Genomic DNA, 27,130 nt, shown 5'->3' on the forward strand with positions numbered 1-27,130 from the left:
CTCATGAGGCCCGAGTCCACCGCACCGACCTCGCCTGAGTCCGCCGTCGCCGGAGATCCCGTTCAACGCCGTCGCAACATCAGCTCGTCCCCGACCCCGCCGGTGGCCTCTACGGGTGCTCTGTTAGCCTAGCTACCCCTCCTACCCTTCCTCTCTCGCCCCCGAGCCGTGTAGCCACCGCACGAAGATCACCCGCACGCACCGCCGTGGATCTCGTCGCCGACGTGCTCCCGGCCATCCTCCGGCCACCTCACAGTGTCCAACGCACTCACCACGTTGCGTTGAGTCCAACCGTGCACTCCCCGCACCTCACCGCACACCTTAGCTCCGAGTTCGCCTTCACCCGAACTCCGGTGACCGCCTAGGTCGTCGCCGGCGCCAAATCCGGCCACCCCGACTTCAACTCGCTCCACCAAGAGCTGCGCTTCGTCCCCAGCTCCACGTAGATGCCTTCCGCGCCCCATTTGGTGGCCGGAACGGCCAAAACAACTTCCGCCGCCGCGTCGGGCTCGCCGGCGGCTAAACGCCGGTGCAGCCGTTTTGACTTTGACCATGGGTGGGCCCTGGTTGACTCTGTTGAGTCAATGACAGGTGGGGCCCCCTTCTGCTAATTATCCAGATTAGTTTAAACTAAATTAAATTAGTTAATTATCCACTAACACCCTGGACCCACGCGTCAGGTTTGACTTGGACCGGGTCTGTTGACTTGCTGAGGTCAGCATGACCTCATGCTGGCGCAGTAAACCTTTTCTGAAATTAAAATAAATCTAAAATGATTTATAAATTCCAGAAAATAACCCAAACTTTAAAAATTCATATAAATTCAACCGTAGCTCCAAATCAAACAAATTATATATGAAAAATGATCAAAAAAATCCAATCTATCCATCTGTACTAGTTTCATGCATGTTTAAACAAGCTAACTTGAGGTTTAGTGCAGAACAAGATAGAACACTTTAAAGGGCCATTTATGAGTTTGAAATTTGAATCTTTGGTTCAAATTGATTCAAACCCATCTGGTTTTAGTTGCATTAGCCCAACACACTCATATTGCCATGTTTCATGCATGCATCATATTGTCGCACATTGTTTGGTGATAGTTGTGTATCGGTGTTCTTTGCGGCAGGTTCTGCATCCGAGGAGTACCGTGATTACCCTAGCGAAGAACCGTATCCGTGCATCGATCCATCAGGCAAGCAACCAACCATTTGATCATATCGATACAATCCCATGTTCTCGCTCTTGCTCTCTTTTACTGCATTAAGACAACGTGTTTCAAACTGCTGTGTGCTACGGTAGTTGAACCCATTTCCTCTGCATGACTTGTCATTGCCACAGTAATTAGATGAAACCCACTAGCATGTGTAGGAATTGATTGAGCCATATGTATGTGTTGTTCCTACCTTGCTATGCATGCTATGCTTAGAGTCGTGTCAGGTCTGGTTCATCTGGGTGATGGGCTAGAGTGAAATGATCATGTCGGTAATGAGAGTGATTTGGTGAACACGATTTGGTAAAGGTATCGATGAGAGGTCATGTAGGAGTACATGGTGGGTTGTTTCATTGAAGCCGACCTTAAGAACTGGGATATGTATGCGTGATTTAAGATTCAGCTACTAGCATGCATTGGCCCTGAAATATGACCCCGCTCGACTTCTTATTCACCCTAGTCCTCTGTCCAGGAGTTGCAAGTAGTTTCTGGTGTTTGTAGCTTACTGGAGGCCGTGGACAGCGCTGACCCGTGGGGTGGGCTGTGATGCGGTAGGTACGTGGCACGGTGTACCGAATACCCGTTAGGTATCTCGGGAACCCTGTACACATCATTCGGGGCCGTATGGGAAACCTCGGCCGGACTCCCTGCGGATGGAACCTGGATAGGCGATAAACCTGGACTAGAGACTTAGGTGTTTAGGTAGGTCGTGGTCTACACCCACGTCGGCTTTCGCTTGAAGTCTGCCGAGCACATGTCGTGTGCAGACGCTAAGTGGTGGAAACATGTATGAAGAAGTACACCCCTACAGGGTTAACATGATCTATTCGAATAGCCGCGTCCGCGGTAAAGGACTACTTGGTTGCTTATACAGTTCATAGACAAGTGAATGGATACTACTAAAAATCTCAAGATAAGCGTGAGTGCCGAGGATGGCTCTTCCGTAGGATGACGGAGGTGGATCCTCGGTGGTGTATTGAAGTGGTGAGTAGTGGACTCGTGTGCGCAAAAACCATTTCAAGTTGGAGTCTCGTAGGATAGTTTAGCCAAGAGTCAAAGCTGGCTTGCTGCAATAACTCCACCAACCCTTCTTGATAATGTGTATGTATGTAGGATCTGACGTAAGTCTTGCTGGGTACCTTTGTACTCATGTTGCTATAATTTACATTTTACAGAAGACGCTGCAACCCCTTCTGATGGGTTCTTCGTAGACGTTGACATCGATGAGTAGACTGAGGCCCAGGTGGTAATCCTGAGCTTGTGAAGGTCCACGTAGTATAGCTAGGCTTTCCAAGCCTCTTTTATTTTACTAGTTGTCTGTACTCAGACAAGTTACTTCCGCTGCTGGTTTGTATGACTGTATGACTTGAATGTGGGTCGTGTGACCCGTACTTGTATGTATGTTATGTATGGCTCTCTGAGCCTTTAAATAAAGTACTTGTGTTGTAGAGTCATGTTGTGATGCCTTGTTGTATTTGCACATATCGAGCATATTGTGTGTATGATTGAAATGCTTGGTATGTGTGGGATCTGACTATCTAGTTGTTTATCTTTAGTAGCCTCTCTTACCGGGAAATGTCTCCTAGCGTTTCCATTGAGCCATGGTAGCTTGCTACTGCTCCGGAACACTTAGGCTGGCCGGCATGCGTCCTTGTTCGTTCATGTGTCTGTCCCTTCGGGGAAATGTCACGCATTGAGTACCGGAGCCCTGTTAGCCCGCTACAGCCCGGTTTACCGGAGTCCTGCTAGCCCAGTGCTACAGCCCGGACCCACTTGCTGATGACTGACACGTTCAATGCTGGGTCATGGATGCCTGTCCCTGTAAGTCTGTGCCACTTTGGGTTTACGACTAGTCATGTCAGCCCGGGCTCCTTATCATATGGATGCTAGCGACATCATCATATACGTGAGCCAAAAGGCGCAAACGGTCCCGGGCAAAGGTAAGGTGACACCCATGGGAATACCGTGCGTGAGGCCGCAAAGTGATATGAGATGTTACAGGCTAGATCGATGTGACATTGAGTCGGGGTCCTGACAGCGTTGGTATCAGAGCCGGACAGCCTGTAGGTTCTCCAAGCCAAACTAGTCGATGTTGAGTCTAGAAATGCTTTAGTTATATGTAGGGGAATTGATTGTGGGATGGTACGTAAGGATCTTTTTATTTCTTTACCTCATGGCATTCTGATCTGAGTCAGTCCATTCTTCTACCGGGGATTAAGGATTAGGATCTTCTCTCTCTATCAGGTTCACGTGTTACGATCAGTAGTACCTTATAGGTTTGATGACTACAAGCCTAGTTCAGTTCTACTACCTTGTTATGCTGGTAAGTTGTACCCAGAACCTTGATATGATATTGTTGAGTGTCTATGCAATTTTTTGATAAATGTCTCAAACCCTTCTTGAGCATTTACAGCCGTTATGCTGTCGAAATTTTGCTAGAAATTCTAATGCCTTTGCATTATGGTTGTGCTTTCAGATGGCCACTCGCGACCAAAATCAAGTGGTTCGCCTGACCCGATGCATTGGTGTGACCGGTCATACGGCCATGTTAGTCCGAGTGATGATCGAGACGGGTTACCGTTGGTATCCCGAATACACGGTCGAAGAGCAGTTTCGAGATTTTAACCAAAGCCAGTATCTTTGCACCGTCCGGATATTTCCCTCTTATCCTGGTTCTACCGAGGCTCTTCACTGTTCCTATGGGCTCGGTGTTACTATTGAGATGGTTGTGCAAGATGCGGCTTATTCTATGATGACCATCATGCGAGTCAGGACTGGCCTGCTTCGCAACACCGCCTTCCGGTATATGCCGGCTTCACTTCCTGGAGCGCACGGTTATCTCCGGGCTATCTATGCTGACCCCAGTCAGGAGGACTCACTAACTCGCACCACTACTGAGTTGCTCGAGGATAAGGACCAAGAGAATCGGGCCTTGAGAATGGAGCTTTTCAACACCCGCGCCGATCATTGGGCCACCTTGACTCGGTTTGCACCGGTTGTGCAAGCTGGATGCATGGATATGAGAGATCTGTGTCCTGTTAGGTCTGCTCTGCCGGACATGATGGATTGGCGTGATGTGGGAGGCATCACCCCACCTCGTGGTCCTCGCAGGCCACCGTTTGTTGGTCCAAGACCTCACCCTAGCCCTTTTGGTCCACATGCTCCTTAGGACCGTTTGTTTCTGGATGCTCATGTTGAACTTCCAGGCTATGGAAGAGACTTCTATGAGAACTACTACGGAGATGACTGAGATAGTAGTAGATCCACTAGGTATTGTAATAGTTGTATTTCCACCGTCCTCCGTGACTTGTGGAATATGACTTAGCGTGTAGTAATTCCGGGGGTGTAGGAAAAATAATGTATAGGAGCTTGGGATGCCTCCGATGATATGTAATCCTCCTCTCACCGTAGTAGTACTTGTTGGTCTTGTACTAAACCCCGTATGGTGTGTATGACGATGGAATAAAAGAAGTAGTTTCTGTATCTACCATGTCATACGGATGATCATCTTGCATTCTGAGTTGTCCATTACATTCTACATTCTATGTCGGAATCTTGTCATGTTGGACTAAACCATTGTCTTGTTTCTCCTAGGATGGTCAACACCCGCAACAACCCTGCTCCCCTAGAGCAGGCCAAAGGCAGCAGAGTTGGGGATACAAATCTACCTCACCCTCCCTCTCTGGCAGAAGTTATGCTAGAGGCTGAGAGAAACAAGCGGGAGACCAACCGTTTGTTGGAGCGTATTGAACAGAACACAACACACCATCAGAGGACTAACTTGGTGTCACTCAGTGATTTCATCAAGTTACATCCACCCACGTTCCACCACTCCATCGAGCCTCTCGACGCTGATGACTGGCTTCGCAGTATTTCTCACAAACTGCGTTCTGCACTCGTAGCTGAGGCTGATAGGGTCACCTTTGCTGCATATCATCTCGAAGGCCCCGCCAGTCTATGGTGGGAGAATTATGGAGCTATGCACCCAGCGGACCATGTCACTACTTGGGCTGAATTCAGCGAGGCTTTCCGTAAACATCACATTCCGGAGGGTCTCATGGACCGTAAACGTGAGGAGTTCTATAGTTTCACTCAAGGTCGACTCTCTGTTGACGCTTACAGCAGGGAGTTTGGTAACCTTGCCCGTTATGCAATGGAAGAAGTTTCTACTGATGCCAAGAAGCAGGCAAGGTTCCGTAAGGGGCTTAGTCCTGAGCTCCGTCGTGATCTCCGTCTGCATGAGTGCACCTCTTTTCAGAAGCTTGTGAATAAAGCCATCAGTGCTGAGACTGGTCAGACTGATTATGCAAGCAACACGCAAGCATGGCCGTGACTTGGGTTCCTCATCCGGTGCTGGTCCTCAGAAGCGCCGCTTGTGGGTGCCTAACACTGCCCTGCCACCCAGGTTCACACCGAGGCCATCCTTCCAGGCGCCTCGCCCAGCTCAGCCATATGCACCAGCCAAGCCCTATGGTGGTCCAACCAACAATGCTCCCCCACGCACCAGTTCCATGACTTGTTTCAAGTGTGGGGAATCAGGACACTATATGCGTGAGTGTCCCCAAACCAACCCCAACCAGACAGCAAAAACTGTTGGCCGCGGCAAGCCGACAGGGAAAGTGTTCTACGCCAAGCCGGCCACCACTGCTCGTGGCCATGTTAATTGTGTTTCTGCGGAAGAGGCTCAAGAAGATCCCAACGTCGTTCTCGGTACGCTCCTTGTTAATTGCCGCCCGGCATCTGTTCTTTTCGATACAGGAGCATCTCATTCATTTATATCCGAGAGCTATGCTCGTCTGCATAACACCACATTCTGTGAGATGCCCACCTCTATGGTAATTCAAACTCCGGGATCCAAATGGCAAACTTCTAGAGTAAGCCATGGAAATGAAATTCAAGTCGACAAACTTGTTTTTCTCGCATCTTTGATAGCCCTCAAATCTTCGGATATTAATATCATCTTGGGTATGGACTGGATGTCAGCCCATCATGCCAAAATTGATTGCTTCTCTAGGACTGTTCAACTCACCCATCCTTCGGGGAAGATAGTCAATGTCTTGACCCGAATAGCCAAGCGACAGTTATATTCTCTTAATGCCAGCCCTTTGCCAGACCTTGAGGACGTTCCGGTAGTCCGTGACTTTCCGGATGTCTTCCCAGAGGAATTGCCAGGTGTTCCACCTGACAGAGATGTCGAATTCGTGATAGATCTCATTCCAGGAACTGTCCCGATTTCCAGAAGACCCTACAAGATGGCACCTTTTGAACTAGCCGAGCTTAAGAAACAACTCGATGAGTCCTTGAAAAAGGGTTTCATCCGACCTAGTTCATCTCCTTGGGCTTGCCCCGTCCTCTTCGTCAAGAATAAGGATGGTACGGACCGGATGGTTGTAGATTATCGACCTGTCAACTTGGTCACAATTAAGAACAAGTATCCGCTCCCCAGGATCAACGACCTGTATGATCAGCTCGCTGGATCCTCAGTCTTCTCTAAAATGGATTTGAGGTTGGGCTACCATCAAATCAAAATCAGAAATGGGGACATTCTGAAAACGGCCTTTGTTACTCGTTATGGCCAATACGAGTACACCGTCATGTCCTTCAGTTTAACTAACGCTCCAGCCACCTTCTCTCGGTTGATGAACTCAATCTTTATGGAGTATTTGGATAAATTCGTCGTGGTTTACCTCGATGATATACTCATCTACTCCAAGAACGAGTAAGAACATGCCGAACACCTAAGGCTAGTGTTGAAGAAACTTCGAGAGCATCGCCTTTATGCCAAATTTTCTAAATGTGAATTCTGGTTGTCAGAAGTGACCTATTTTGGACATGTAATTTGTGGTAGAGGCATTGCTGTTAACCCTGAGCGAGTTCAAGCCATCCTGAATTGGACTCCACCTGAATCGGTCAAGCAAGTTCGGAGTTTCCTTGGCCTAGCGAGCTATTGTCGTCGCTTTGTCGAGAATTTCTCCAAAGTTGCCAAACCTCTGACTGAACTGCTCAAGAAAGATAAAAAGTTCGAGTGGACTCCACAATGTGAGCACAGTTTCCAGGAACTGAAAAGACGTTTAACCTCTGCTCCCGTACTGGTACCACCGGATTTTTCCAAGGATTTTGTTATCTACTGCGACGCCTCGCGACAAGGACTAGGCTGTATTCTCATGCAAGATCGACACGTAATTGCTTATGCTTCACGGCAATTACACCCACATGAGGAAAACTACCCCACTCATGATCTAGAGCTTGCAGCTGCAGTCCATGCACTCAAAACATGGCGACATTACCTTCTCGGTAATCGTTGCGAAATCTACACTGATCACCAAAGTCTGAAGTATATATTCACCCAACCAGATTTAAATCTCAGGCAAAGACGTTGGGTCGAGTTGATCACAGATTTCGACTTAGGAATAACTTACACCCCAGGGAAAGCCAATGTCATGGCTGATGCGCTAAGTCATAAATCTTATTGTAACAACCTGATGTTACAACAAAGTCAACCGCTTCTCCACGAGGAATTTCGGAAGCTTAACCTTCACATTGTTCCTCAAGGATTTCTTTCCACCTTGGTGGCGAAACCTACTCTTACGGATCAAATCATCGCTACCCAAAAGCGAGATAAGGGAATATCTAAGATCAAGGAGAACATTGCTAGCGGAGGTGCTAGATGTTTCTCCACAAATGATCATGGTGTTGTGTACTTTGAGAACCGTTTAGTGGTTCCCAAGAACCAGCATCTACGGTAGTTGATCCTTAAGGAGGCTCATGAATCTCCTCTCACCATTCATCCTGGTAGTACCAAGATGTATCAGGACCTACGCCAGAGGTTCTGGTGGACTAGGATGAAGAGAGAAATTGCTCAGTATATGGCTAATTGCGACGTGTGTCGTCGTGTAAAAGCAGAGCATCAATGGCCTGCTGGCACCCTTCAACCCCTAGCTATTCCTGAATGGAAATGGGATAAAATTGGTATGGACTTCATTACCAGTTTTCCCAGGACCAAGAGAGGGAATAACGCTATCTTCGTCGTTATCGACCGTCTTTCCAAAGTGGCCCATTTCTTACCTGTTCGTGAGAGTATAACTGCTAGTCAGTTAGCAGACTTGTACATCTCCCGAATAGTGTCTCTCCATGGTGTTCCTTTGGAAATTAACTCGGATCGAGGAAGTCTTTTCACCTCTCGATTTTGGGAAAGTTTCCAAAATGCTATGGGAACCCGCCTTTCTTTTAGTACCGCTTTCCACCCTCAATCAAGTGGTCAAGTGGAACGCGTCAACCAGATTCTAGAAGACATGCTTCGAGCTTCTGTTATCTCATTCGGAATGGAGTGGGAGAAATGCCTTCCATTTGCCGAATTTGCTTATAACAACAGCTATCAATCCAGCTTGGGCAAAGCCCCTTTTGAAGTTCTCTATGGACGAAGGTGTCGAACGCCTCTTAACTGGTCAGAAACCGGGGAAAGACAATTCTTTGGCCCGGATATGATTCAGGAAGCAGAAGAGCAAGTTCGCATCGTTCGTGAAAAGTTGAAAACAGCCCAATCTCGTCAAAAGAGTCAACATGACCGAAAACATGAGGCTATGACTTTTGAGGTTGACGAGAAGGCTTACCTTCGGGTTACTCCTCTGAAGGGAACCCATCGCTTCGGTATCAAGGGCAAATTGGCTCCTCATTACATTGGACCCTTTTGCATTCTCGCAAAACGAGGAGAAGTTGCCTACCAATTGGAACTACCTCCGCATCTCTCCAGAGTCCACGACGTCTTCCACGTTTCTCAACTCAGGCGTTGCTTCTCGGATCCTATCCGTGGAGTAGACCACGAAACGGTTGATCTCCAAGATAATCTCACATATCGAGAGTACCCCGTTCGTATCCTCGATCAAGCTGAGCGTACCACTCGACGTCATAATATCAAGTTTCTCAAGGTTCAATGGTCGCACCATTCTGAGAATGAAGCAACTTGGGAAAGGGAGGAACGTCTTCGACTCGAGTATCCCGCCTTCTTCCCGGAGGAACCCAAATCTCGGGTCGAGATTCTTTTGAGTGGGGGTGAGTTGTCACACCCTAGCTAGTTCATGCATTAGAGTGTTGCATCATGTTTATTCTTTCAACAGAAACCTGAAATGGGGATGTCAGAACCCCCAGCCCCCTCTGAAACAACTAGGGTTTACTAAAAATAATTTCAATGAACCTGAAATGCCCTTCTAAAATGTCCATCATTTTTGTCTTGGTTCAGAACCTCTGCCAAAAGTGTTGCGCCATTTTCTAGGTCATCTTAGGGTCTTTGAATTAAATGATAAGTATTTGAATTTGGGCATTTAAAATTATATAAAATATTTCAAATGCTCAAATATTCCTCAACTGAAATGTTTCATGTTGGAAATATTCCAACTTTGGACCAGGAGCAGTTTGGTGATTTTAGGAGTTGCCTAGGTATTTTTAATAATTCAACAAAGTTGCAGAAAAATAGAAAAAGAAAAAAACAGAAAGGAAGGACTTACCTGGCGCCTGCAACCCGGCCCACCTGCCGGCCCAGCCCAGCGCCGCGCCAGCGAGCTGCTTGCCGGCCAGGCAGGCAGGCAAGGTGCTCGACGGCGAGCACCGCATGGGTGCCACGCACCTGCTCGCTGCCTCGCCGCTCCACTCACCCGGCTAACGCCGTGGATCGACCCCTCTCTCTCCCCCGAACCCCCCAGACGCCCCCTCTCCTCTCCAGCTCCTCCCCCTCGCGCTCCCCAGCCATGGCCGACGCCACCGACACCGCTCCATCGTCGTAGACGCGCTCTCCGTCAACCCCACGCCGCGCCACCGTGTCCACGAGCTCCGCCGCCGTCCACTTCGTCGAGCTAACCGAGCCCCGCGTGCTCGTGAGGCCCGAGTCCACCGCACCGACCTCGCCCGAGTCCGCCGTCGCCGGAGATCCCCTTCAACGCCGTCGCCGCATCAGCTCGTCCCCGACCCCGCCGGTGGCCTCTACGGGTGCTCTGTGAGCCTAGCTACCCCTCCTACCCTTCCTCTCTTGCCCCCGAGCCGTGTAGCCACCGCACGAATATCACCCGCACGCACCGCCGTGGATCTCGTCGCCGACGTGCTCCCGGCCATCCTCCGGCCACCTCACGGTGTCCAACGCACTCACCACGTTGCGTTGAGTCCAACCGTGCACTCCCCGCACCTCACCGCACACCCTAGCTCCGAGTTCGCCTTCACCCGAACTCCGGTGACCACCTAGGTCGTCGCTGGCGCCAACTTCGGCCACCCCGACCTCAACTCGCTCCACCAAAAGCTGCGGTTCGTCCCCAGCTCCACGTAGATGCCTTCCGCGCCCCATTTGGTGGACGGAACGGCCAAAACCACTTCCGCCGCCGCGTCGGGCTCGCCGGCGGCTAAACGCTGGTGCAGCCGTTTTGACTTTGACCACGGGTGGGCCCTGGTTGACTCTGTTGAGTCAATGACAGGTGGGGCCCCCTTCTGCTAATTATCCAGATTAGTTTAAACTAAATTAAATTAGTTAATTATCCACTGACACCCTGGACCCACGCGTCAGGTTTGACCTGGACCGGGTCTGTTGACTTGCTGAGGTCAGCATGACCTCATGCTGACGCAGTAAACCTTTTCTGAAATTAAAATAAATCTAAAATGATTTATAAATTCCAGAAAATAACCCAAACTTTAAAAATTCATATAAATTCAACCGTACCTCCAAATCAAACAAATTATATATGAAAAATGATCAAAAAAATCCAATCTATCCATCTGTACTAGTTTCATGCATGTTTAAACAAGCTAACTTGAGGTTTAGTGCAGAACAAGATAGAACACTTTAAAGGGCCATTTATGAGTTTGAAATTTGAATCTTTGGTTCAAATTGATTCAAACCCATCTGGTTTTAGTTGCATTAGCCCAACACACTCATATTGCCATGTTTCATGCATGCATCATATTGTCGCACATTGTTTGGTGATAGTTGTGTATCGGTGTTCTTTGCGGCAGGTTCTGCCTCCGAGGAGTACCGTGATTACCCTAGCGAAGAACCGTATCCGTGCATCGATCCATCAGGCAAGCAACCAACCATTTGATCATATCGATACAATCCCATGTTCTCACTCTTGCTCTCTTTTACTGCATTAAGACAACGCGTTTCAAACTGCTGTGTGCTACGGTAGTTGAACCCATTTCCTCTGCATGACCTGTCATTGCCACAGTAATTAGATGAAACCCACTAGCATGTGTAGGAATTGATTGAGCCATATGTATGTGTTGTTCCTACCTTGCTATGCCTGCTATGCTTAGAGTCGTGTCAGGTCTGGTTCATCTGGGTGATGGGCTAGAGTGAAATGATCATGTCGGTAATGAGATTGATGTGGTGGACACGATTTGGTAAAGGTATCGATGAGAGGCCATGTAGGAGTACATGGTGGGTTGTTTCATTGAAGCCGACCTTAAGAATTGAGATCTGTATGCGTGACTTAAGATTCAGCTACTACCATGCATTGGGCCCTGAAATATGACCCCGCTCGACTTCTTATTCACCCTAGTCCTCTGTCCAGGAGTTGCAAGTAGTTTCTGGTGTTTGTAGCTTACTGGAGGCCGTGGACAGCGCTGACCCGCGGGGTGGGCTGTGATGCGGTAGGTACGTGGCACGGTGTACCGAATACCCATTAGGTATCTTAGGAACCCTGTACACATCGTTCGGGGCCGTATGGGAAACCTCGGCCGGACTCCCTACGGATGGAACCTGGATAGGCGATAAACCTGGACTAGAGACTTAGGTGTTTAGGTAGGTCGTGGTCTACACCCACGTCGGCTTTCGCTTGAAGTCTGCCGAGCACATGTCGTGTGCAGATGCTAAGTGGTGGAAACATGTATGAAGAAGTACACCCCTGCAGGGTTAACATGATCTATTCGAATAGCTGCGTCCGCGGTAAAGGACTACTTGGTTGCTTATACAGTTCATAGACAAGTGAATGGATACTACTAAAAATCTCAAGATAAGCGTGAGTGCCGAGGATGGCTCTTCCGTAGGATGACGGAGGTGGATCCTCGGTGGTGTATTGAAGTGGTGAGTAGTGGACTCGTGTGCGCAAAAACCATTTCAAGTTGGAGTCTCGTAGGATAGTTTAGCCAAGAGTCAAAGCTGGCTTGCTGCAATAACTCCACCAACCCTTCTTGATAATGTGCATGTATGTAGGATCTGACGTAAGTCTTGCTGGGTACCTTTGTACTCATGTTGCTATAATTTACATTTTATAGAAGACGCTGCAACCCCTTCTGATGGGTTCTTCGTAGACGTTGACATCGATGAGTAGACTGAGGCCCAGGTGGTAATCCTGAGCTTGTGAAGGTCCACATAGTATAGCTAGGCTTTCCAAGCCTCTTTTATTTTACTAGTTGTCTGTACTCAGACAAGTTACTTCCGCTGCTGGTTTGTATGACTGTATGACTTGAATGTGGGTCGTGTGACCCGTACTTGTATGTATGTTATGTATGGCTCTCTGAGCCTTTAAATAAAGTACTTGTGTCGTAGAGTCATGTTGTGATGCCTTGTTGTATTTGCACATATCGAGCATATTGTGTGTATGATTGAAATGCTTGGTATGTGTGGGATCTGACTATCTAGTTGTTTATCTTTAGTAGCCTCTCTTACCGGGAAATGTCTCCTAGTGTTTCCATTGAGCCATGGTAGCTTGCTACTGCTCTGGAACACTTAGGCTGGCCGGCATGTGTCCTTCTTCGTTCCTGTGTCTGTCCCTTCGGGGAAATGTCACGCATTGAGTACCGGAGCCCTGTTAGCCCGCTACAGCCCGGTTTACCGGAGTCCTGCTAGCCCAGTGCTACAGCCCGGACCCACTTGCTGATGACCGACACATTCGATGCTGGGTCATGGATGCCTATCCCTGTAAGTCTGTGCCACTTTGGGTTTATGACTAGTCATGTCAGCCCGGGCTCCTTATCATATGGATGCTAGCGACATCATCATATACGTGAGCCAAAAGGCGCAAACGGTCCCGGGCAAAGGTAAGGCGACACCCGTGGGAATACCGTGCGTGAGGACGCAAAGTGATATGAGATGTTACAGGCTAGATCGATGTGACATTGAGTCAGGGTTCTGACAGATCATAAACTCACAATTCATCGGATCTTGGCAAACACACCGCAATAAGAGATTACATCGAATAGATCTCCACAAGAGAGGGGGAGAACATTGTATTGATATCCAAAAAGAGAGAAGAAGCCATCTAGCTAATAATATGGACCCGTAGGTCTATGGTAAACTACTCACAACTCATAGGAGGGGCAAGGATGTTGATGTAGAGGCCCTCTGTGGTCGATTCCCCTTCCGGCAGAGTGCCAGCGAAGGCTCCAAGATGGGATCTCGCGGATACAGAAGGTTACGGTGGTGGAAATTGTGTTTCGTGGTGCCCCCGGATGTTTTCGGGGTCCATAGGTATATATAGGAGGAAGAAGTATGTCGGTGGACGCCCAAGGGGCCCACGAGACAGGGGGCGCGCCCCACAGGGGGGCGCGCCCCCCTATCTCGTGGGGCCCTCGGAGCTTTCTTGACTTGCACTCCGGGCTCTCCGGATCAGATTTGTTCCAAAAATAACGCTCCCGAAGGTTCCATTCCGTTTGGACTCCATTTGATATTCCTTTTCTTCGAAATACTGAAATAGGCAAAAAAGCAGCAATATGGGCTGGGCCTCCGGTTAGTAGGTTAGTCCCAAAAATGATATAAATATGTAGAATAAAGCCCATAAGCATCCAAAACAGGTAATATAATAGCATGGAACAATAAAAAATTATAGATACGTTGGAGACGTATCATCCATCATCGAGGAGAAGTAGAACACGGGAGGCCGCCGTTGCTTGGGTCCCATGAAGGCCACCGTGAAGGCGACACCGGCATACACAGCAGGTTTCTTGCCAGATCCTTTTGTTGCGAGGACCTTCATCGACCCCGCATGGGCTCCACGGAAGCGGGGAAGCCCCCTTCCACCATCACCTTCGGCATCAGCGAATGATATTAGTTGGGCAGTGGGGAAGCTAGCCGTCCTTTGCGCTGAAGCATATACCTCCGGGGCACCCGGCGGTCCGGTGATCGTGCTGCCGGACATGAGGAACACAAATCGATCGGCGGGAGACCATTTAGGCCAGGTATTATAAACCTGTGCTGTCCAGAACTAGCACCGCATAGTTCATTCGAATGTAATGAAATCCGTCATGTTTTTATGAAAATCTGGTATTTTATATGATTTCCGTCATTGTTTATATGAAATATCGCCGTGTTTGCGTGAATTTCATCCGGTTGGTTGAGTTGCTGTCATAATGTGTGCCACTACGGTTGGATGGCGTAATTTGCGGGTCGCCGGTCGGTCTGCGGGCGGCTCGGGCAGCATGGTGGGACAAAAAAAACACAGCTCGTGAGAGCTCGTCTCCAACATGCGCACTGGAGGATGCATGAGCACCCGAGCCATTCCTTGTTCATCGGTGGCAAAGGCACCGGTGGACAAAAGGGTTGCCAATATTTTGGCTACCCCGGGCAAGATCCAAATAGCCCCTCCGAACAGATTCAAATCCCTCGTTCACCGTGGAATTTTGCCATGTGTTGTTTTCATGGACTAGCAAGATGCTCGTGCATTGCATGGAACATCACGATGCATTTTTTTACAAAACACCTGTTGTGATTGAGCCATGCAGGAGTAATCACATTTTGTAAAAACTAGGGACAATTACATTTGAGCCCCTAAATTCAAAAAACCCTCATTTCTCTCCAAGCTTGTTTACTCCTCTTATGCTTTTGCCCTTTGACCGTTTGACCGCAACTTTGAAAACTTCATAATGAATTCATACTAACTCAAAAAAATGTATAACACCCACGATGCGGCTATATCTCCCACATGTCGAAGCACGACTTAGAGGCATAACCGCATTGTGGTTTTGTCGCAAGAAGGGTCATCTTCACACAATCCCATGTAATGAACAAGAATGGGATAAAGAGTTGGCTTACAATCGCCACTTCATACAAGTGCTTAAATAAATCATACATCAATCAGAGTACACACATAGTCCGACTACGGAAGAAGCCAAAAGAAAAGAAGATAACCCAACTGCAAGATCCCCGATCGTCCCAACTAGGCTCCACTACTGATCATCAAGAAACAAAAAAACATAGCAACAACTAAGATCTTCATTGAGCTCCCATCTGAGCTCGGTTGCATCATCTGCACTGGTATCATCGGCACCTACAACTGTTGTGATAGTATCTGGTGAGTCACGAGGACTCAGCAATCTCAAAACCCGTGAGATCAAGACTATCAAAGCTTAATGGGAAAGGAAGGGGTAAAGTGGTGAGGTTGCAGCAGCGACTAAGCATGATATGGTGGCTAACATACGCAAATAAGAGCGACAAGAGAAGCAAACGGATCGGTCATGAATCTAGCAATGATCAAGAAGTGATCCTGAACTCCTACTTACGTCAAACATAACCCAAAACCGTGTTCACTTCCCAGACTCCGCCGAAAAGAGACCATCACGGCTACACACGCGGTTGATGCGTTTTAATTCGGATCAGGTGTCAAGTTCTCTACAACCGGATATTAACAAATTCCCGTCTGCCGCATAACCGCGGGCACGGCTTTCCAAAGTATAAACCCTGCAGGGGTGTCCCAACTTAGCCCTTCATAAGCTCCCACGGTCAACGAAGGATATTCCTTCCCCCAGGAAGACCCGATCAGACTCGGAATCCCAGTTACAAGACATTTTGACAATGGTAAAACAAGACCAGCAAAGCCGCCCGAATGTGCCGACAAATCCTGATAGGAGCTGCACATATCTCATTCTTAGGGCACACCGGATGAACACTAGGTACAACTAAAACCAGCCCTCAAGTTTCCCTGAGGTGGCGCTGCAAGTGGCTCTAGTTTAGACCAACACTCAGAGGAGCACTAGCCCGAGGGGGTTAAAATAAAGATGACCCTTGAGTCTGCAGAACCCAAGGGAAAAAGGCTTAGGTCGCAAATGTTAAAACTAAGGTTGGGCCTTGCTGGAGGAGTTTTATTCAAAGCAAACTGTCAAGGGGGTCCCATAAATCACCCAACCGCGTAAGGAACGCAAAATCAAGGAACATAACACCGGTATGACGAAAACTAGGGCGGCAAGAGTGGAACAAAACACCAGGCATAAGGCCGAGCCTTCCACCCTTTACCAAGTATATAGGTGCATTAATTGAATAAGAGATATTGTGATATCCCAACATAATCCTGCCCATCATGGAACAATCTACAACTTCACCTGCAGCTAACAACGCTATAAAGGGGCTGAGCAAAAGTGGGTAACATAGCCAAACAACGGTTTGCTAGGAAGGGTGAAAAGGTTAGAGGCTGACATGGCAATATGGGAGGCATGGTAAACAAGTGATAGGTAGCGCAGCATAGCGATAGAACGAAGCAACTAGCAAGGAAAGATAGAAGTTATATCGAGGGTAATGGTCATATTGCCTGAGATCCCGCAAGGAAGAAGAACGAGTCCATGAAGAAGACAAACACACGTAGTCGAACGAATCCTCACAACTCCGGAATGAAACCGAAGCAAACCAGAAAGAAGCAAACAACATGGTAAACACACAAGCATAATCATGTCATGATGCACAATAAAGTATGATGCATGTCTGGTTTAATGAGGCATGGCATGGCAATATGCACAAACAACACTACAAGTTAAGTGGAGCTCAATATGCAACGAGTTGCATATTGACGAAACACCACATCAATTATTTAGTTCTCTCTCGTTTAGGAACACAACAATATTAAATGTTTTTAAACATGGCAAGGGGTGAAGCATAATAAAACTACCTAGCTAGGCAAGTTTAAATGAGGCCGGAAACAACAAACAACAATTTCGAACATCCCCATATGTTATTTAGCAATTTAACGCAAACAACAATTTTAAACATTTTAAATGTTGTTATCATGATGCGGATGACATACGCAAGTTTTATGCAGTTTTATGAAAACATTGACATGAGCATGTTATGAAGCATTTGGTCACCATGGTGGAACGAAAGAGGTGCCACGGCAACGACAACGGAAATGGTGCCACGGCAACATTCCGATGATCCGACAACTCATTGAGATACCGGTGCAAAAGAAAGTGTGGACGTACGCAACATGCAAAAGAAGGTGGGGTGATCCCGGAAAACGGGTTCCCACAGGTTTACTACGTGGCAAACGAGGAGGAATGTGCACGAAACAAACGGGCACGGTGCAAACATACGGTTCATCTCATACAACACACATTCATACACAGGCGGTCGTCCCGTCGTTATACCTTTGAAGCGTGCGTTTCGGGGCGGCTCAAAATCGTCGAGGGAAGTAGTCGTTCACGGGTCATAGGGGAAGTAGTCGTTCTCGCGGCGGTAGTGGAAGTAGTGGTTCATGGACGTCGTGGAAGTAGTCGTTCACGGCGACGGTAGAGGTACTCGCGATCTTGGCGACGGTAGTCGTACATGGGTGTAGACGTTCGGGTCATCGGTAGAGGTACTTGTCGTATCATCAGGCGTAGTCGACCTTGGCGTATCCGTGCGTAGGGGTACTTGCCAAAATCCACAGGAACAATAGTGGTGCATGGTCTTCCTTTGTAGTCGGACTTGGTGAATCCGCGTAGTGGTACTTGTCGGTCTCGATCACGGCGTCGAGGTTGAAGGCTGGTGGAGCAGGGGAAGTCAACACGGGCTCACGCGTGGCCTCCAGCGAGACTTGGCGAATGATGCAGACGCAAGGCAGCAGCGGCACTGCTCCTGAGGCTTCGCGGGTGGCCTGCGGTGGAGGTCAACTCCGACGGGGACGGGCCACCGGTGTCAGATCCGGCTGGGAACGGGCAAGGGTGACGGAGGCCAGCCGGATTTTGGACGGGGTTGGAGGAGGACTGTGCTCCCGTAGTTGAAGACGAATGGCGACAGCACGACACTCTAGGAGGCAGCAGGGCGCGGGGACGGCAGGGGCGTGACGACGCTTGGCGGCAAGAGGGAGCAAGGCACAGAGGCAAGAAGGCGTTGCGGCGGCCATGGCCTCGGGGAGGGGGTCGGGTGTGGGGCTCCTGTGGCGCCATGGCTGCACGAGCTCGTGGACGTAGCTGCAGGCACGAGCAGCCAAAGGAGGGCGTCGGCGCGGGAGGAGAAGCAGGGCGCGGCACTATGGCGGAAGCAGAAGTGCGGAGATCGGGCACTGCGCGGCAAGGGACAGGGCACCAGCAAGGGGAGGCACAGGGGACATGACGCGGCGACGGCTTGGTGCTGGAGGAAACAGCAAGGCAGCGCCATGGATGGGCATGACTGGCCAGGAGGGTGCGAGCAAAAGGGAGCTCCTCTCCCTGGCTCGACGCGTGCGTGTGTGTGAGTGGTGGCGCGAGGTGGTGAACGAGGAGGACGGGGATCGGTTAGGAGAGAGCTAGGGTTATAGGTGCGGCCGGGCCTTGGGCCGAAAGGACTGCGGGGAAGCAGGTCGGCCTAGCTGCTGGGTTCTCTCTCACTCTAAAAAAATAAAAATAAAACAGATATGAGAAAGAAAATAAAGAGAGATTAGGGGTGGAGCTTGAGCAGGAGGGTATTTTTCTCGGACTCATAAAAATGAGCTTGATCCAAGAAAATAAAAAAGAGGCACGAATGCAAGATTTAAATTCAAACTCATTTGAATTTAATTCAAATGGTTTAAACCAGGACAAGGTTTATGAGTGGCCAAAATGTTGAGATTTTTTATGGAGCTCCGGAAAGTGAAGAAAGAATTTAGGGCAAAGTTTGGAGACCAAACTTGAAGCAGAAAAGGAATGAAATTATTTTGCAAGTGTGTTTATGGGTGATTCCGAATTAGTGGAATATTTAATATAGCTCCCTAACAATATTGAGAGGCTTTTATATGTTGTAAAGAGAAATCACCATGTGAATTCCCTTGATTTAAATAGATCAAAAGATCTATGCAATTTATTTAGTTGAGGTTTTAAAAAAAATGACCTGCTGGCATGATGACATGATGCAACGCAAAAATAAAAGAGCAAGCACAAAAGAAACACACGGCGATAACAAAATAACTGGGCGACATCTGGAGCGTCGGTCTTGGGGCTTCACAACACTCCACCACTACAAGAGGATCTCGTCCCGAGATCTAGGATGGCACCGGAGGGAAAAGGAAGAGGAGGAGAGGAGGTAAAACTAAGTTGCTTCTTCAACCAATGAGTGAAACCAAAGAACCTTGAGAGGTTGAGCAATTTCAAAGAAAGAGTACAACAGAGATAAACTAGATTGCAAACCATCCATTAGAAAAGAGGAACAAGGAACATTACGAGAACTTGAAGGTTGCAAAGACATGAATCAAGAGTTTAATGGACAAGATAGAATTCAAAACCACTCCGGTTAAAACAAGATGAAAGAGGAAGAATTCGGGCAGCACTCCGGTTGAACATGGAAGGAATAGAACATGAACTTGAGAAGATGGGATGATACTTGATGAAATCAACAACACACTGCCTCCAGAACTATTAAAAGAATGGCACAAGGGGTAAGAAGGATTTCAAACAGCAATCCGGTTGAAAAGAGAGGCAAAACTTGATAAGATAAAAAGAACCTGAAAAAAACATGACACTCCGGTTAAATGGATAAGAACGAAAAGAACATGATCTTTACAAAATGAGATGATGGATCAAAAAGAGCAACCTCACAAAGCCTCCGGCATAAAGAATAGAAGATAGATAATTGGAATAACAGAATGGAGAAGAAAATGCCAACTTGTGCCACAAATGAGCTTGGAAAGCACCCTTCCAAGAAGGTTATAATGGAGCTGTTGGAAAACCAATAACGAAACGAATAAGCTTGTAGTGGGCTTATGGAAAACTTCTCAAAATTTGTGGTGAAATTCTGCCACTACCGAAAACAAATGCTTGCTTGAGATCAACGAAGAGATGAAAACTGCTTTTGCCGAGAGGATAGGAGAAAACATGGATCATTGATAAGCACGACAATACAACATTCCTTAGGGAAGGCTTTAGGTGAAATCTATACCAAGATAACTCCAACAAAGAGATTGATGGATTTAAAATACCTCGTTCTTGACAACATGTGAATCGTGAAACATGAATGAAAATTGTCAAGAATGATATAACACCACCTCAAAAGATAAGGTAGAAAGAATTGCACTTTGGAATGCACGATAAAGAATGCTTGAACTCCTCCAACAAAACATGTGTTGGGCACCATGTTTATTTTAGAGTATAGTTTGGCGGATCTTAACTTCGAGAGAAATCTTGAAGAACAATTGAAGGATGAAAGGAATCCTTGATGAACCACCATGTAGAGCCTCCATGAAAAACTCTGTAATGAAAGGATGATAGAAAGAAAGAGAAGTTGAAAACACAAGGTGAATCCTTGCAATGATTTAGATGGAGCTTCGCGACGATATAACCAAGAAAACATGGAACTCCGGAAAAAGAAAAGATGAAACACTAGAAACGAGAATTACTTCATCATGAACAATCTCCGAAAGAAGATAATTGAATCACCTCGCGGAAATAAGAATAAGATTTATTGTATGCTTATCCTTCATCAAATTAAATTGATGACAAGCAATAGATTTGGCATACTACTTATTCCCGTAGAAAGGATTAAAAGAGATATAGCGCAAGCTTGAGAAGGTATTTATGGAACCACCGGTGGGATTTGGAAACAACGAATATTTGATATGATAACGAAGGAAGTGAAATCTTGAACGAACCACCATAAGAATTGAAAATGAATGTAGCGAAGGCACAATTCACCGATAATAATTGGAAAATGAATGAAGATACTTGAGGGGATTTAGATACATGAGACGAAGAGGCCATGAACTGATTAGAGGTTATTTGAACGATGCACTGGTAAGATTTGGAGAATGATAGCTACACGCTGAGAATGAAGAATTATGACATGATGACCTTCGGAGGAAAGAAATGGAAACAACTCATGAAATGCTCTGGATGGTAAGAAAAGAATTCTCACAATCAAAAACAATTATGAGAGGATGGCATCAAGCTAGAACCATGAATCTTCGAGAGAACGGACCAATATTTAAGAGGAACTCTTCTTCGGTCTTCAAAATCCGAGAATGACGACGATAAACACCACCATGAATTGTTGAGACACTCCGGAAGGATTAAAAGAAAAAGGTTGAGCCAAAGATGAAAAGAATTTGAAAACGATCTTGAAAAACATCTGACTGATGAAATTCATTCTGACGTCAAACTTCGAAAAGAATTTGAGAATGGATCCGGGAAAATTAGAAGAGTCAGGTAAGATCCTGGGAAAGACCTGTGGGTTAGGACTGCTTGAAATAGAGATTGCACCTGTAGGATTAAATAGCTTGAATAAGAGAAAATCCTTGAAGTAACTCGAACGGATCTTGAATGAAAAGACGAGCCTTGTGAGATATGTTCTAACACTCTGGATATGAACTGTGAGAGGTGAATAAATAAGACAGCCTTGGATAAGAAATTCACATGGGAAGATATGTGAAACGAAAGGAAGAGATATGATCAACACTGAAGCTTGAAATTAATCCATCGAAGAAGAAAAGAGACGAATAATGATAAACTTGTAGCTCCGTTAGTATCTTCTTGAGAATCACTGGATAAGAACATTGAAAGAAACAAATGAAGAGACTTCTCACAAATAGAAGGGATACATGATTAAGAAATCTGAGTCCGTGAAGAAAAAGGGTGGGAGGGCGGGAAAACAAAGGCAACTTGGGGCAGATGGAATGGATACCGTTGAGAAAACTTAGAATTGATCTTGCGGATGGGGAGAATGATGGGATCATCTCGAAGAGAAGCGCACCGGTTGGAAATAGGATTGGGATGACAAACTCGGTAAACAAGAAGGACTAGTATTCACATAGCAATAGAGAACACCGTTTAGGAAAGGTATGGATTCAACATTTGACTTCGAAGCAACTCGAATACCACATATAAAACAAAACAAAGGATTTGGCTTGCAGAATAAGCCGGAACAAACATATGATAAAGACTCCGTCCTAAGCTTTCATGGTGGGGCCCACACGGGCTCGATCGTACAGCACCATCATGTACAAGGCAGTGCACATGACATATGAAGTGTCCCCGAACCAGCATAGCCAAGGGTTCTTTAAGACACAGCGAGACCACTATAAAAATGACCGTGGATAGGCGGACCACTAGACGTCGAACCCCAATCTCATATCATGCATCTGTCGGAAAGAGAAAAAAACTAGAGCTACTTGAATTCCCACCTATAAAACTCCTGAAACTTTCTGGTTATGCAATCTGGTGTTGGGGATACAGAGGAAGCAATATATATCTCACCCAAAACCAACAATCCCTACATCCAGCTGTATTCATCCGTCAACACATAACCAAGAAAACTCCGGAAATCGTGTACCTCAACCTTCGAAAAGCATCCGTTATACTAGCTATGGCAATACTCCCGAACTCCCGCCCCAGTACTGGGTGCCGTCAAGGTTATCTCACCAACAACTGCATAAAAGATATTTTCGATGTTGGCAAAACTCAGGTATTCCAAAACTGCAACGATAAAATTATGACGACAACACCTTGGAGCTCAACTCCCCGGGACACTGCCACAACCCCTAAATGTCAAGAGGCACCAAGAACAATGTTCTCGTCATAAGAATATCGGAACAATCCCAAGATACCCACGTGATCCTAAAAAAATCATGAAATTTGAGGAGACGACAAACAAAACATCTACGTCAGGAGGCCTCACCAGAGCGACGAAGGGACTGAGGAGTAAAAAGAATCCTACTCTCCGATATATATAATCCTAAGACTCAAAATTTTTTTGTTCTAGACTCAACAACACCAGCGATTCGATCAAGCAGGGGGCTCCTAAGTCGGGGATGGCTCTGATTACCAACTTATAACACCCACGATGAGGCTATATCACCCACATGTCGAAGCACGACTTAGTGGCATAACCGCATTGTTGTTTTGTCGCAAGAAGGGTCATCTTCACACAATCCCATGTAATGAACAAGAATGGGATAAAGAGTTGGCTTAAAATTGCCACTTCACACAAGTGCTTAAATAAATCATACATCAATCAGAGTACACACATAGTCCGACTACGGACGAAGCCAAAAGAAAAGAAGATAACCCAACATCTAGATCCCCGATTGTCCCAACTGGGCTCCACTACTGATCATTAAGAAACAAAAAAACATAGCAACAACTAAGATCTTCGTTGAGCTCCCATCTGAGCTCGGTTGCATCATCTGCACTAGTATCATCAACACCCGCAACTGTTGTGATAGCATCTGGGGAGTCACGAGGACTCACCAATCTCAAAACCCACGAGATCAAGACTATCAAAGCTTAATGGGAAAGGAAGGGGTAAAGTGGTGAGGTTGCAGCAGTGACTAAGCATGACATGGTGGCAAACATACGCAAATAAGAGAGAGAAGAGAAGCAAACGGATCAGTCGTGAAGCTAGCAATGATCAAGAAGTGATCCTGAACTCCTACTTACGTCAAACATAACCCAAAACCGTGTTCACTTCCCGGACTCCACCGAAAAGAGACCATCACGGCTACACACGCGGTTGATGTGTTTTAATTTGAATTAGGTGTCAAGTTCTCTACAACCGGATATTAACAAATTCCCGTCTGCCACATAACCGCGGGCACAGCTTTCGAAAGTTTAAACCCTGCAGGGGTGTCCCAACTTAGCCCTTCATAAGCTCTCACGGTCAACGAAGGATATTCCTTCTCCCAGGAAGACCCGATCAGACTTGGAATCCCGGTTACAAGACATTTCGACAATGGTAAAACAGGACCAGCAAAGCTGCTCGAATGTGCCGAAGAATCCTGATAGGAGCTGCACATATCTCGTTCTCAAGGCACACTGGATGAACACTACGTACAACAAAAACTAGCCCTCAAGTTTCCCTGAGGTGGCGCTGCAAGTGGCTCTAGTTCGGACCAACACTCGGAGGAGCACTGGCCCGGGGGGTTAAAATAAAATGGCCCTTGAGTCTGCAGAACCCAAGGGAAAAAGGCTTAGGGGAAAATGTTAAAACCAAGGTTGGGCCTTGCTGGATGAGTTTTATTCAAAGCGAACTGTCAAGGGGGTCCCATAAATCACCCAACCGCGTAAGGAACGGAAAATCAAGGAACAGAACACCGGTATGACGGAAACTAGGGCGGCAAGAGTGGAACAAAACACCAGGCATAAGGCCGAGCCTTCCACCCTTTACCAAGTATATAGGTGCATTAATTAAATAAGAGATATTGTGATATCCCAACATAATCTTGTCCATCATGGAGCAATCTTCAACTTCACCTGCAACTAACAACGCTATAAGAGGGGCTGAGCAAAAGCGGGTAACATAGCCAAAAAAAGGTTTGCTAGGAAGGGTGAAAAGGTTTGAGGCTGACACGGCAATATGGGAGGCATGGTAAACAAGTGATAGGAAGCGCAGCATAGCAATAAAACGAAGCAACTAGCAAGCAAAGATAGAAGTGATATCGAGGGTAATGGTCATCTTGCCTGAGATCCCGCAAGGAAAAAGAATGAGTCCATGAAGAAGACAAACGCACGTAGTCGAATGAATCCTCACAACTCCGGAACGAAACCGAAGCAAACTGGAAAGAAGCAAACAACATGGTAAACACACAAGCATAATCATGGCATGATGCACAATCAAGTATGATGCATGTCCGGTTTAATGAGGCATGGCATGGCAATATGCACAAACAACACTACAAGTTAAGTGGAGCTCAATATGCAACGAGTTGCATATTGACGAAACACCACATCAAATATTTAGTTCTCTCTCGTTTATGAACACAACAATATTAAATGTTTTTAAACATGGCAAGGGGTGAAGCATAATAAAACTACCTAGCTAGGCAAGTTTAAATGAGGCCGGAAACAACAAATAACAATTTCGAACATCCCCATATGTTATTTAGCAATTTAACACAAACAACAACTTTAAACATTTTAAATGTTGTTATCATGATGCGGATGACATACGCAAGTTTTATGCAGTTTTATGAAAATGTTGACATGAGCATGTTATGAAGCATTTGGTCACCATGGCGGAAGGAAAGGGGTGCCACGGCAACGACAACGGAAATGGTGCCACGGCAACATTCTGATGATCCAACAACTCATTGAGATACCCGTGCAAAAGAAAGTGTGGACGTACGCAACATGCAAAAGAAGGTGGGGTGATCCCGGATACCGGGTTCCCATGGGTTTACGGCATGGCAAACTAGGAGGAACGTGCATGAAACAAACGGGCACGGTGCAAACATACGGTTCATCTCATACAACACACATTCATACACGGGCGGTCGTCTCGTTGTTATACCTTTGAAGCGTGCGTTTCGGGGTGTCTCAAAATCGTCGAGGGAAGTAGTTGTTCACGGGTCGTAAGGGAAGTAGTCGTTCTCGCGGCGGTAGTGGAAGTAGTGGTTCACGGACATCGTGGAAGTAGTCGTTCACGGTGACGGTAGAGGTACTCGCGATCTTGGCGACGGTAGTTGTACACGGGTCGTAGACGTTCGGGTCATCGGTAGAGGTACTTGTCGTATCATCAGGCGTAGTCGCCCTTGGCGTATCCGTGCGTAGGGGTACTTGCCAAAATCCACAGGAATAGTAGTGGTGCATGGTCTTCGCTTTGTAGTCGGACTTGGCGAATCCGTGTAGTGGTACTTGTAGGTCTCGGTCAGGGCGTCGAGGTTGAAGGCTGGTGGAGCAGGGGAAGTCAACGCGGGCTCGCGCGTGGCCTCCAGCGGGACTTGGCGAATGATGCAGAAGCAAGTTAGCAGTGGCACTGCTCCTGAGGCTTCACGGGTGGCCTGCGGTGGAGGTCAACTCCGACAGGGACGGCCCACCGGAGTCAGATCCGGCGGGGAACGGGCAAGGGTGGCAGAGGCCAGCCGGATTCTGGACGGAGTTGGAGGAGGACTGTGCTCCCACGGTTGAAGACGAATGGTGACGCCGTGGCACTCTAGGAGGCAGCAGGGCACGGGGACGGCAGGGGCGTGATGACGCTTGGCGGCAGGAGGGAGCAAGGCACGGAGGCAAGAAGGTGCAGCGGCAGCCATGGCCTCGGCGAGGGGGTCGAGTGTGGGGCTCCTGTGGCGCCATGGCTGCACGAGCTCGCGGACGGAGCTACAGGCACGAGCAGCCGAAGGAGGGCGTCGGTGCGGGAGGAGAAGTAGGGGCACGGCACCATGGCGGAAGCAGCAGCGAGGAGATCGGGCGCTGCATGGCAAGGGACAGGGCACCAGCAAGGGGAGCCACAGGGGACTTGATGCGGCGGCGGCTTGGCGCTGGAGGAAACAGCAAGGCAGCGCCATGGAGGGGCACGGCTGGCCAGGAGGTTGCGAGCAGAAGGGAGCTCCTCTCCCTGGCTCGATGCGTGCGTGTGTGCGAGTGGCGGCGCAAGGTGGTGAACGAGGAGGACGGGGATCGATTAGGAGAGAGCTAGGGTTATAGGTGCGGCTGGGCCTTGGGCCGAAAGGACTGCAGGGAAGCAGGCCGGCCTGGCTGCTGGGCTCTCTCTCACTCTAAAAAAATAAAAATAAAACAGAGATGAGAAAGAAAAGAAAGAGATATTAGGGGTGGAGCTTGAGCAGGAGGGTATTTTTCTCGGACTCATAAAAATGAGCTTGATCCAAGAAAATAGAAAGGAGGCACGAATGCAAGATTTAAATTCAAACTCATTTGAATTTAATTCAAATGGTTTAAACCAGGACAAGGTTTAGGAGTGGCCAAAATGTTGAGATTTTTTATGGAGCTCCGTAAAGTGAAGAAAGAATTTAGGGCAAAGTTTGGAGACCAAACTTGAAGCAGAAAAGGAACGAAATTATTTTGCAAGTGTGTTTATGGGTGATTCCA

This window comes from Triticum aestivum, chromosome 2B, assembly GCF_018294505.1.
Source record: "Triticum aestivum cultivar Chinese Spring chromosome 2B, IWGSC CS RefSeq v2.1, whole genome shotgun sequence".
In the NCBI taxonomy this organism is placed as follows: Eukaryota; Viridiplantae; Streptophyta; class Magnoliopsida; order Poales; family Poaceae; genus Triticum; species Triticum aestivum.